Source organism: Balaenoptera ricei, chromosome 4 (genome assembly GCF_028023285.1).
Source record: "Balaenoptera ricei isolate mBalRic1 chromosome 4, mBalRic1.hap2, whole genome shotgun sequence".
In the NCBI taxonomy this organism is placed as follows: Eukaryota; Metazoa; Chordata; class Mammalia; order Artiodactyla; family Balaenopteridae; genus Balaenoptera; species Balaenoptera ricei.
Window position 1 is genome coordinate 73,682,551 of NC_082642.1, and position 13,831 is coordinate 73,696,381.

General features: G+C 44.0%; 1 pseudogene; it reads left to right on the top strand.

Annotated features, from left to right (window-relative positions):
• The first annotated feature begins 1,449 nt into the window (after window positions 1-1,449).
• Window positions 1,450-1,967, top strand: LOC132365319 (thioredoxin, mitochondrial-like; annotated as a pseudogene).
• The last annotated feature ends 11,864 nt before the right edge of the window (window positions 1,968-13,831 follow it).

Below are 13,831 nucleotides of genomic sequence, written 5' to 3' on the forward strand. Positions count from 1 at the left end.
TAGAGAAGAGCTAACACCTATCCTTCTCAAACTCTTCCAAAAAATTGCAGAGGAAGGAACACTCCCAAACTCGTTCTATGAGGCCACCATCACCCTGATACCAAAACCAGACAAAGACACTACAAAAAAAGAAAATGACAGACCAATATCACTGATGAATATAGATGCAAAAATCCTCAACCAAATACTAGCAAACAGAATCCAACAACACATTAAAAGGATCATACACCACAATCAAGTGGGATTTATCCCAGGGATGCAAGGATTCTTCAATATATGCAAATCAATCAATGTCATACACCATATTAACAAATTGAAGAAGAAAAACCATATGATCATCTCAATAGATGCAGAAAAAGCTTTTGACAAAATTCAACACCCATTTATGATAAAAACTCTCCAGAAAGTGGGCATAGAGGGAACCTACCTCAACATAATAAAGGCCATATATGACAAACCCACAGCAAACATCATTCTCAATGGTGAAAAACTGAAAGCATTTCCTCTAAGATCAGGAATGAGACAAGGATGTCCACTCTCACCACTATTATTCAACATAGTTCTGGAAGTCCTAGCCACGGCAATCAGAAGAAAAAGAAATAAAAGGAACACAAATTGGAAAAGAAGAAGTAAAACTGTCACTGTTTGCGGAAGACATGATGCTATACATAGAGAATCCTAAAACTGCCACCAGAAAACTGCTAGAGCTAATTAATGAATATGGTAACGTTGCAGGATACAAAATGAATGCACAGAAATCTCTTGCATTCCTATACACTAATGATGAAAAATCTGAAAGAGAAATTATGGAAACACTCCCATTTACCATTGCAACAAAAAGAATAAAATACCTAGGAATAAACCAAAAACAAAACAAAAAAACAAAAAAACTGGTAAATGAAAACATTTAAAATTGTGTTGTCATTAGAGTATACACAAAGTAATTGAAGCTGTAGGTATAGAAGTGATTGCCTTGAGAAGACATGTATAATAAGGAAAGGAAGAAAGGAAGGAAGGAAAGAAGGAAGGAAGGAGGGGAAGAAGGAAAGCAAGAAGGAAGGAAGAGAAGGAAGGGAAGGAAAGAAGAGGTCTTCAAAAATAGGGAGATGTAAGTGGCATTTAAGTAAACCTGCCAAAGGGAGCAGTGGCAATCAAGGGACCTGAGTATTAATTAGGAATGACTGATCACGTGAGTCCCATGAGGGTAGGGATCACATCTGCTTCTCATTTCTGGAGCAGAGCACCTAGCACAGTACCTGGCCAGTAGATGCTCCATTCGCAATTGTCCAGTGTTGTCCATGGGGCAGGAAAGCTACAAATACCATTGGCTGCGGCAACTGGGTGACTGGGGATGTGTGCAAGCTGGATGGCAGGCAGTGAGTAAAGAAATGAATAGGGAACAGAAGTGCCCTTGACCGGTGGGGAGGGCCGCGCTGTGCACCCCTCTGCTCTCGCTGCAGGGAGATGGCTTAGCGACTTCTCCTGGGGAGGTTCCTGGCCTCCATAATCTGCAGGAAGCCCTCTCAGAGTCAGTGGGCGCCCCTTGCCTCCAGGGCCCTGCAGACCCCACAGCGCAGTCCTAATAACCTGACAGTAACACCCAGCCAAGCCCAGTCAATATACACCACCAGAGTCTGTACAATGACCTTTAACATCCAGGATGGACCAGACTTTCAAGACTGAGTTGTCAACAGTGAGACACCAGTGGTTGTGGATTTCCATGCACAGTGATGTGGTCCCTGCAAGATCCTGGGGCCAAGGTTAGAGAAGGTGGTGGCCAAGCAGCATGGAAAGGTGGTGATGGCCAAGGCGGATATTGATGACCACACAGACCTCGCCATAGAGTATGAGGTATCAGCTGTGCCCACCGTGCTGGCCATCAAGAATGGGGATGTGGTGGACAAGTTTGTGGGCATCAAGGATGAGGACCAGCTGGAGGCCTTCCTGAAGAAGCTGATTGTCTGACAAGCAGGGAAGCGTCCTGACTGCCCCTGCCCACCTGGGCCCCGTGGTCCCGGGGGACCCAGATAGAACTCATAGCCCTTCTGTGCCGGCCCTTCCTACCTCCTCCCTCTGCCTGGCCCCTGTGGGTCCGTGCTTTGGAGACCAGGCCTCCAAACACAGGAGCCTCAAGTGCTCCCAACCTGGCTGACCGCCAGGGTGGCCACCCAAGGAGCGGTGCCGCCACCGAGCTGGGACAGCCGTCTCCTCACCCACTCTCTGCTCCTTCTAGGGCTTGTTGCCGTGCTCCCAGGATGCTGGGACAGAGTCCCGGGGCCAGCCTGCAGTAACAGCTTGGTCTCCCTGCTCCCTTCTGATCTGAACCCCGGTGCCTGGCTCATCTGCCTCCTGCATTTTTCTTTCCTGCTGCTGTTTTGTAAAAAAAAAAACAAAAAAAAACAAAACAGAAGAAGCAAAAAAGAAACCCAGGGCTTCCCTGGTGGCGCAGTGGTTGAGAATCTGCCTGCTAATGCAGGGGACACGGGTTTGAGCCCTGGTCTGGGAAGATCCCACATGCCGCGGAGCAACTGGGCCCGTGAGCCACAATTACTGAGCCTGCGCGTCTGGAGCCTGTGCTCCGCAACAAGAGAGGCCGCGATAGTGAGAGGCCCGCGCACCGCGATGAAGAGTGGCCCCCGCTTGCCACAACTAGAGAAAGCCCTCGCACAGAAACGAAGACCCAACACAGCCATAAATTAATTAATTAATTAATTACCCAAAAAAAACAACCCATAGAATACAGTACCAACAGCGGACCCTAATACAATCCAGGTCGTTGGTGATAACGATGTGTCAATGTAGGTCCATTTATTGTAACAAATGTACCACTCTGGTGTGGGATGTTGATGATGGGGAAGGCTGTGCATGTGTGAGGGCAGGGGGAGTATATGAGAAGTCGCTGTACTTTCTACTCATTTTGCTAATGTTTTGTTATTTGTAATTTCTTCTTCTAAAAAAAAGAGGATATTAAAAAAAAAAAAGAAATGAGTTATCAAGCCATGAAAAGACACGAAGGAACCTTAAGTGCATATTGCTAAATAAAAGAAGCCAATCTGAAAAGGCTGCATACTGAATGACTCCAACTATATGACATTCTGGGAAAGAAAGTAAAAAGATGTGATAGTCAGGGGTCAAGGGTCAAGGCGGGGTGAGGAAGTGATGATTAGGTGAAACACAGGAGATATTTAAGGCAGTGAAACTATTCTGTAGGATACCGTATTGATGGATACATGACATTATTTGTCAAAACCTACGGAACTGTATAACACAAAGAGCGAATCCTAATGCAAACTATGGACTTTAGTTAGTAATGCTATATGAATATTGGTTCATCAATTGTAATAAATTGTAACTGCACTAAGGCAAGAGAACTAAGAGAGAACTAAGAACCGCACTAAGGAGAAACTGTGAGTGGGAAAAGGAGAGGATATATGGAAACTCTCTGTACTATCTGCTCAATTTTCTTTTTTTTAATTTTATTTTACTTTATTTCTTTATTTTTGGCTGTGTTGGGTCTTCGTTGCTGCACGCGGGCTTTCTCTAGTTGTGGTGAGCGGGGCCACTCTTTGTTATGGTGCACAGGCTTCTCATTGTGGTGGCTTCTCTTGTTGTGGAGCACAGGCTCTAGGCGCACAGGCTTCAGTAGTTGTGGCACGCGGGCTCAGTAGTTGTGGCTCACGGGCTCTAGAGCGCAAGCTCAGTAGTTGTGGCACATGGGCTTAGTTGCTCTGTGGCATGTGGGATCTTCCCAGACTAGGGATCAAACCCGTGTCCCCTGCATTGGCAGGAGGATTGTTAACCACTGCACCACCAGGGAAGCCCTATCTGCTCAATTTTCTGTAAACCTAAAACTGCTTTAAAAAATTGTTTATTAATTTTGTAAAAAGTGCAACCCATGGCTTGACCAGTTCTGTATATACCACTTTCTTAGGCAGTAAATTATCTTTGCAGAGCGCCTTTGGGCAACAAGCAATGATGCAGCATAGCCCACATAGACAGAAGGGTTTTGAAGACAACAAGCCTTCAAACTCATCCCCCCACTAGAGTGTGAGCAGGAATGACAGAAGGGGGAACAGAATGTGGTGTGCGGAACCCTGGGTCCCCCTTTTAGCTACAATCAAGGAGTCACTGAGCACATGAAGGCAGCCTCGCAGGGGTAGCACCGCTCTAAGAAACAAGCGACACTTCTGACTTGTTTTACCCAAATAACTTAAATAAGCAGATAATAACCAAGTGATTCATCCTACGGGATCTTCAGTTTTCCCATTGATACAACTGACAGTATTATGCATTATAGATGCTGCTGTGTTGTTTTCAAGCCTTCCTTGAAAGCCTTAACAAAAACGTCAAAACATCCTCGCATATGATACTGATGATAAGGAAGTGGATATGTGTGATCACATATGAGATATCTTATTAAGGAAAGTGTGGGAGGGTTCTTCTTTAGAATATTTTCAAAAAGCTCTTCTAAACACTAGATATATTTTTTATTACTTTTACTGCTGTTATTCTCCTACTTGTTACCTGAAGTTTTGTCTAAGGACCGCAGGGGTTTTCTTAACCTTACAAGTAAGTTTCTGTTGAGTAGAACCTCGTCATGCTACTTGTTGCTATTGATAGAGTTTGTTAAGCCAACAGTGAAAGCAATCTGTCCTCTCCATGCATGGTAGCACTTCAGTAGTGGAGATTCTGTAATGAATTTTAAAATCAGAGATGAGAAGCATTTCCCCCACCCACCTGGGATTGGAAAGAGAAAATTCAGTAAGACAAAACAGGATGCAGAGCTTAAGAAGTGGGTTAGAGCCCACGAAGTTCTAAGAATCACAACTGTTGAAGAAATATTAAGCAGACCAGAAAATTAGTGAAATGAGTCCAGGTTGAGTGAGACTGAATGCTTTCCCCAAGTCCCACATGGTAACTGCCTTTTTTCTTCGTAGGGAGAGAAAGAATTGGGAAGAGATTTCAGATTTCTAGAGATTCACTTGAATAGTTCCTACTGCACTGCTCACTGGGACAATGTTCTTTTTCCTCCCCAAGGTGGCCATATGCAGCAGCAGTTCACCCCATCCATTCACTCTCATCACTTAGAATGGAGTTGTCCCCATGCAAACATCGAGCAATGGCACCGTGAGAATTGAGAGGCTCATGAAAGCAAGGCTGATGGGAGCCCTGGGGTGCACCCCCAAACTAAAAGGACTCAGGTTGCAAGACCTGTCACTTAACAGTCACAGCAGGATCTATTTTTGGTAATTGAAGCCTAATTTGGATTGTGTTTTTGGAAAATGATAACATTAGTTTTCTAAAAACTAGAAAATTTTTTAGGGGGGAGTGGTGGTTCTCTCCAACTCCACTTTGAAGCTAAAATGGCAAACTGTTTAGAATCCAAACTTTTTCTTCCCGTGGATTTATGTAGTAGATGTTTCAAAATGACTGGCAAATACATAGAATTCATACAAAGTTAGAGGCAAAAGGGTGCTCCAGAACCCTCTGGTTGAATCTCTTCACTCTATAGTTGAGGAGAATGAGGTCCAGAGAGGCTAAGTGTTATGCCCAAGGGCACACAGCTGGCTCTCAAGATGAGACTTGAATCCGGATTGCCTATGTACTGGCCAATGCTCTTCCCTCTCTACTGTGCTCTACTTCCCAGCACCACAAGAGGACACCTACTGTGTCTTGCAGAATCTAGACTATTTTTTGAAAGCTTGGAACTAAACTTGTGACTAATTAGAATACAGTGTTCCACCACCTTTCAGTCACCAGCTAAAATCCACTGCTCCCCGTCGCAGCACGCCCGAGGCCTTCTGGGTAACCAAAGAAAGATTATTGTCTCAACTCAGTTCTCTGTGTCTAGGTACCCACAAAATGGAAATCACTTTACTTGGGGAAGAGCAAGAGGACAAGATGAGATGAAAAGGAAGCATGTTTAAAATGGATAAAAGGAGGCACTTTTTCCCCACTACACACAATTGAACTGGGGAACTCACTGCAGCAGGATATTAAGATCAATGGTGAAGATTTGTGTTTTAAAAGACTAGACATTTCACATGCATATCATCAACAGCGACACTCAATGGGATGAAAGTAAGATGGATGAAAGTTCTCAAGCTTCAGTGCATAAGTTGATCACCAACTGGGTCAGGTGAAAAGAAAAAAAGTTGTCGACTGGATTAAAATTTCACAGAAAGGCAGATCTGGGGGGTTCCAGTCATTGCTGCTGTGTAACAAACCACTCCAAAGTACTGGTGTGAACCAACAGGCATTTTATTATGCACATGGATACGGTGGATCAGGAATTTGGAGAGGGCACAGCAGGGATGGCTTGTCTCTGATTCATGACATCTGGGGCCTCAGTTGGGAAGACTTGAACAACTAGGAATGACTTGAGGTTGGGGGCTGGAATCATCTGGAAGCTTCTTCACCTAACCTGGGATGACTTGAAGGCTCACTCAGCTGGGACTGTCAAGTGGAGCATCTATATGTAGGTGTCAAGAGGGAGTGTCCCAAGAAAAAGCACTTCCAAAAAACAAGTGTCCCAAGAGACCCAGGTAGAAACTACACGGCCTTTTATGACCTATCCATGGAAGTTTTAGAGCATCACTTCCAACACAGTCCATGGGTCAAAACCGTCACAAGCCCACTGAGATTCAAGAGGAGGAGACTTAGGACCTCCTACATCCCTCCCCTATGGGGAATGGCAAGATCACATTGCAGAAAAACCTGTGGGATGGGAGAGGTTTTCGCAGCCATCTTTGGAAAATGCAATCCCCCAGGGAAGTGGTGGGTGATGTGAGGTTACAAGAACACACAATCTAGTGGAAAAAACTGACATATGAACAGAGAATCACAGTACAATAAAATAAATTTCAAGGTAGTTATTTCCCCCTCTTTTACAAGAATTCTTTTTTTTTCCCTTTGATAAGAGTCATCACATTAAAATTTTTTCATTCATTGTCTGTCTTCTACTAGATTGGAATCTCCATGCATTTAGTTTCCTACTGTAACCCCTGTGCCTAAAACACTACCAAGCCCAAAATAGGCACTCAATAAATATTTGCTGAAAGAGTATATGAGTAAAGTGCTGTAATAGAGAAGTAGTGGGAGGGCTGTGGGAGTACAGGCAATAACAAAGCACTCAGCTTGACAGAAATGACATTTGAGTGGGTCTTGAATGCTCTTGAAGGATAAACAACAATTTTTCCGGTGGAAACAAAAGGGAATAAATTTTTCTCCTTAAATCTCCTCCAGAGACTTCATTAGCCAAGTTTAAGTGGGCAGATCTCATCCTAAGTGTACAGACTGCCTGTAGTAGTTACAATGTTCTTGGTTGCAAGTGAAAGAAAACAGGGACTCAAATGTATTAAAAAATAAGCAGCGTATCGTACCACATAACAACAAGTCTGGAGGCCAACAGTTCAGGCAGCCTCAATGCCATCCTTCTTCACTGGGTCAACTTAGCTCCTTTGTGGTTGCAAGATGGTGCCCACAGTGGTAGGCATCACAGGCAGACAAAACAATACCCAGCAGGGGAGAGGACTACTTCTCCTTTGGAGTAAGATCTTTCCCGTAAGCCCCTGACAGACTTACCTCACACTGGCCCCCACACCACGCCTTATTGGCTAGAACTGTGTCCCATGCATGTATGTAACCTAAACGCTGATAAGAAGAAGGGGAGAAACACGAGCAGTTAGACTAATCACGTGTTACTCCTTAGGGCTTGACCTGAAGCTCCTGCCTCTCCTGAAGCACAGGGCTATGCAGAAAAGGGTGGATTCCCCAACAAAACAGAACAAAACAAATAATGGGGGTTTTGTTAGGAAGGAAAAAGGGGAGATGACTCCTCGGCACATAATCAACAGTGTTTGCAACATTAGGCTTGGGGAAGGTTAATGTTCTGTTTTCTTTGTGGATGACTATTACCTAACAATTTTATTTATTCTTTTTCATGCTTTTTGCTCCTTTCCTTTCTCCTCTGCACTAGTAGTCAGTTGAATAAATCAAGCGCTGTATCAATAGGAAAGAGTGTCATGTGTACAGTGTACATACGAATCTAATTAATCAAAAATATGTTGATTAGACGTGAGTGCACTTTCAGGTAAAAACCTTGATTCAGATGCTTCTGATAGCATAGCCATGCCCAGCTGTTCACCACTTGAATCGTGCTCTTTCATGGCCTTGTGCCGGTTACTTGCACTGATTCCTCTGTCTAGGAAGTCCTTCTCAGTTTCCTTACCTATAGTGGATACTAGTGATTGCCTCTCCAGCGTCCATTCTATCCTTCTAGTAATTTGCTTGAAGAGATGGCAAACTGCCAAACTACTTTTTTCAGACTCCCTTGCAGCTAGGGTCTTGATCTGAAATAAGTTCAGTCAATCAGGTGCACTTGTGTAAGATTTGGAGGCAGATGCAAGGAGAAGGCATCATTCTGTTGCTGTTGCTGTTGGCCAGCAAGGTTTGAGCAATAATGTTAAGAGGCATTTAATGCTGTTGGACTCAATGTCCTGTTTCAGTGTCTAGTCACCAGTTTCATGGGTGTGAAGAGCCCTTGCTGCAGCACCATCCCAACTTCTGGAACATAGCTACTGTGGTAGGCCCGTGAACTCAATAGCCCAGGGGTACCCCCCTGACTTCTGCCCCTCCAGCTCATCAATTTTGTAAGCCTCTGTTTGATTCTCAGTATTAAATATTTCTCTGTTTGAAACACCTAGAGTGGTTTCTTCCTGTACTAAACCCTGACTCATAGATCACCTAATTCATATTCAGCCTTCCAGGCACAGCCTGGGTCTTCCCTGAGCCACCAGGTTGGGCCAGGTGCTTCCTCTGTGCTCCCACCACGTCCTGCCTGGTAAGCCCATGCCTCTTCATCTTTGCACCCCTGGCACCAGTGTTTGGCTCACAGCATGTGCAGCATCAATATTTACCGAACTGAAGCTCCCTCTGCCAGGATACCAGACAGGTCCTGAAATCTAGTCTAAAGGGTGCCCCACCTCGTGCCTGGTCTGCAAAGCCCAAAGAACAAGTGGCTCTAGACTTATACTGGATTCTAGATGAATCCAGAGCCCTCAGCTTTTCCGTACTTTAGTCCCCCACACAAGAGGCCACACCAGAATTGAAAATTTGACCTGGTCCCCAGGAAAAGGATGATAAGGAACAAGGGAAGTTGCTTATCTCAAGAGTTACCATCTGGTGGTTTTCAGGACCCTCTACTGCTGGGCCTACAACGAGGCCTGCAGTCAATGGCAGCATAGTCTTTGGAGCGAGGAAAACCCAAGTTGGAAGGTGTGTGCCGTTGTGTAGCAAGTTACTTTCTGAACCTCAGATTCTTAATCTATAAAATGGGGTTGATAATATCAACCTCACAGGATTCTTGGGGGTAAAAGAGATTATATATGTAAAATGCTTAGCACAGTGCACGCACGTTGGAAATGCCCAATACCCATCAGTTACTGTTACGGCCACCATTGTTGTTGACTGTGCCATCACTGTACCACAATTCTGTTACATATTTTTTACTTCATATACATACACTTTCCTTCAGCCCAAACAGACTCACATGCAGTTAGACTAGAACGTACTTCTCTATACTTTCTCCCGAGGTGTTCCATTTTACATCATGATGTGATTAACCCTTTTCTGCAGAAGATCCAGCTAGGCCCAAGTTTGGGGCTGTGCTGAGGAAATAACAAAACCATCTATGTCAGTGGCTCTCAACCCTAGCTGAAAATCAGGATCACCTGGAGAGCTAAAAACAAAACGGCAACAAAAATAAACAAAGAAAACGAAACCAAGAAACAATGTCTGGGTCCGTCAACCAGAGATTCTGATTCAGTAGGGCCCAAGCATCAGTATATCTTAAGGCTCCCCAGGTGATTGTAATGTGCAGCTGAGAGCCATGGCTGAGAGTGGGAAAGATTAGCGCTTCCATCGCCTCTGGGAAAGAAGAAAGAAGCTCTTACTTTTCTATAATCGCCACCACAGTGGAGGAGGGGAGAGGACTAAAGATTACAGTTGAATGATTCCACTTAGAATGTGAACAAGGCATTCTTATTATGAACCTGGATAAATGACTCATCATGTTAATCCTCTGATTAGTGTCTGGGTTTCTCATCTAGAGGTGTCTGATCTGATGAGAAGAGGAGTTATCAGAAATGCTCTAGGACATGGAAAAAGCTAGTCTGGAAATACCTGTGAGGGATTTCAAGTTGGCTTGTGGGTGTCTGTCCTGTGCCAGCCCTGGGCACACTCGCACACTTGCGGGCTGGTTGCTGATGTCAGGTGTACGCACTTTGATCCAGGGCAAGTGAAATGATCCCTGCTTTGGCATAAAATCTAGCTAATATCTAAATGCTAGAGATAGCTGGTGACAGCTGGGAGTGCGCTCAGACATAAAGTACAGGCATACCTCATTTGATTGCGCTTTGCAGACTTTGCTTTTTCACAAATTGAAGGTTTGTGACAACCCTGAGTTGTCAGATGATGGTTAGCATTTTTTAGAAATAAAGTATTTTTAAATTAAAATATGTACTTTTTTAAAAGACAGAATGCTCTTGCACACTTAATAGACTGAAGAATAGTGTAAACATAAGTTTTATAGACATTACTGGAAAACCAAAAAATCCATGTGACTCACTTTATTGTGATATTTCCTTTATTGCAGTGGTCTGGAAGCAAACCCACAATATCTCTGAGGTATGCCTGTACATCTAAAAAATGTAACTTTTTTCCCATTATTAAAGTGATACACAAAAGAAAATAGAGTGAGAAAACAGAAAAATAGCATGAACCCAGTAGAAACTAATAACAGACTTACATAGAGTTACGAGGTGCTAGACATGGTTTTAAGCTCTTCACCATATAAATTCATTTACCCCTCACTACAACTCTATGAGGGGTAACTCCACTTTACAGATGAGGAAAGAGGACCTGGAGCTGTTGTGTGACTTGTCCAAAGTGGCAGCTAGTAAAGGAAGAGCCAAGGTTTGGACTCATGCTGCATTTAACAGGGTAGGGTCAACCTCAGAGATATATATAGCTCATAAGGTAAGCTTTATCCAAGGATTCAATGCCACTTGCTAAAGTTTAAAAAGTTAATCTCAGTTGCCATTTATTTCACAAATATTTACCAAAGGCATCTATGGGCAGCACACTGTTCCAGGCTTGATTATCAAGATACTGAAGAGTATACAGAGGCTACCTGTCCAGTCATTCCTATAGCATTGAACTCTCAAGTGTCTCAATATGTATAATCAATACAAGTATAGTAAGATTAGAAATGCAGTAACTATTCTCTGATTACAAAATCCAAAACCAATACTTCAAAACTTTCAAAATGTCACAGTCTTACTAGATGGAATGTTTGGCACGATCCTCCGTATTTTCATCAATTAATAAGTACACCTTGGACAATAATTTAAGTTGAACCTCATGAATTCCACTTTGTAGCAACACGTTTAATATAACAGTAGTGTCTTCAAGTCAGAAATTTGGTGTTTTTGGATGGATGGATGGCTAGATGGAAGGATAGATGAGTGAATTAATAGCTAAGAATGCCTGGCAATGTTCTAGTTGCTTAAAAATTGCATCTTTAAAAATAATTCAGTGTTTTCCAGTTTGTTAAACAATAACTATGACTCAGAAGAAAATTGTGATTTCTGTCCTTTCCATGGACTAAATATGTAACTTCAAGGAAGCCATTATGATGCCAGTTCCATCTGATTGTTGTGAGGATCAAATGAGCTAACTGAAATGAATTATGTAGCACCCTGCCTAATACATGTTAAACAGCATATTTTAAACTGCCTTTAAAGTGAAATACTATATGCAGAAAAGCAAAAATTCAAATGATACAAAAAGCTATACAATGCAAAATACGTTTCTTTTGGCCAAGTTTTCCCGCTATTATTACTACTATTATTAGAGATCTCCAAGCAAAAATAACATCTCCCTGTTGATTAAGAAGGGAGAGGTTTACAGACTAGGAGATAACATCCTTTGAGTCAGAACCAAGTGAAATAACACATGTATTCTGGTTAAATTCCAGCATGAGTGATTAACATTTTCCAACCTCAAATAATTTTTATTATTAGCCAACACTTGTCCATCCCCAATAATACACATGTTGCATACAGGCCACAGAATGAGGCAGCCTCTCTTGGCACGTTCACAATCTGTGCATACTTTCCACTGAGGGTTTCCCTTTCTTTTTGATTGCTATTCCATAGCTTTTCAACTCCCACTACTTTCAACCCTGGGATGTTTGCCGACACTGAGTGCCAAGTAGCTCCAAAAAAACCAAAAAAATATAAGCACCTGTAGAATCCCAGGGAATGAAAGAGGTAAAGTACATTTTAAACATATTTATTAACGGTTTTAATGTTTGTGAAGAGATTTATATTTATTTCTTTTAACTTTGAGGCTGGGATTAATACACGTATTCCTCATTATTTCTCACAAAGTCTTGTTGATAAGCAGGAGGAAGAGGGCTATTCTGCAATTTTGTCTCCCAGTCTGTGGAAGTGGGATCCAGGACACAAGAACGACTCAGCCCTAAAGTGCAGTCCTGAGTCCCTCAAGAACTCAGGCCCTCCTGCCTTTTTCCCGCCTTCTTCCAGTAGAAGGAAGGGGTGGGGGGAGCGGGAAACAATTCAAACCCTCTTTGTAAGCGTGTGAATGAATTTCAAGAATGTTAAACACCTCAGTCTTCCAACCTAATTAGAACATGTAGAAAAGAGGCATTTTTAGGACATTTAAAACTTGCAGCATAATAACCCATCTGGAGAGCGCCACAGTGCGTCCCAGTGGTCGAGGCGCCCAGCAGGTCTTCGCGCGGGCTCCCGCAGCTCCGTGCGCTCCGGATCCCCGGCGGCGCGCGGGTGCGCAGCTAAGCAGCGGGTAGCCCCCGGCGGGGGGCGGGGGGGGCCGGCCCCTGCCCATCACAGAGCCCGGAGCCAGTGTTGCTTTTCTCTGCGGGCGACTTCGAACTGCCTGGATTTTTAACCCGATAAACTGATAAAGGACTAACATGTCTGGAGTCTTCCAAAGACAGAAAGAAAATCACTTTCTTGTCGCAACAGTAAGATTTTGTTACGAAATGCAAAAGTAAAGGTTAAAGCCTGGGAGATAACCGGTCGCATATGGGGGGAGGGGGGAGGAGGTGGTAAAAACTGTGGCTGTCGCGTCCCAACTATCTCGGTTCGAATCCCGGGTTTGCCATTTGAGAGCCTACTCTGTGCTAGGCGGTCGGAATACCGCGCTGAACAAGATTATCTAGGTTGTGGCTTTCTTGGGGGAACTATCATTAGCTCGGTTCCCTTGGTATGCTTCTAAACTCTGTTTCTTCACCTATAAGAATTGTTGTAAGGATCTGAGACATCCTGTATTAAGATGAGAACGATTAACGCGCCGTCTGACACACAGTAGGGGCTCAGTAAGCATTTGTACTTCTCTCAATTTGAGCTCACCTGGTGAGGGCAGCGCAGAGAGGAGACAGGTGCCACGGTTAAGAATGAGTCTTTGAGCAGTTCTTTTAAACAAGCGCTGGACTCTAAGGATGCTTAGCTGCAGATAGGAGAGCTGGTAGGTGCCCTGGAAGCTAGGGTTCATAAGCTAGAACATTACGGGAAAGTGAGCCCCGCACCAGTGGACGCCAGCAGAGAACTCAGGAGGGACTTCTAGCTAGGGTTTCCCGCTCCGGGTCTCAAGAAGGCGTGATTAGCATTCGCCCCGCCCCCCATAGCTACCCGGCCGGCGATTGGCCCACGCTCCTCGGCTGCCAGCTCCAGGCGGGGCCGGAGGGCGCCTGGGGAGAGGCTGAGCCCGCGGGGCAGTGGGCGGG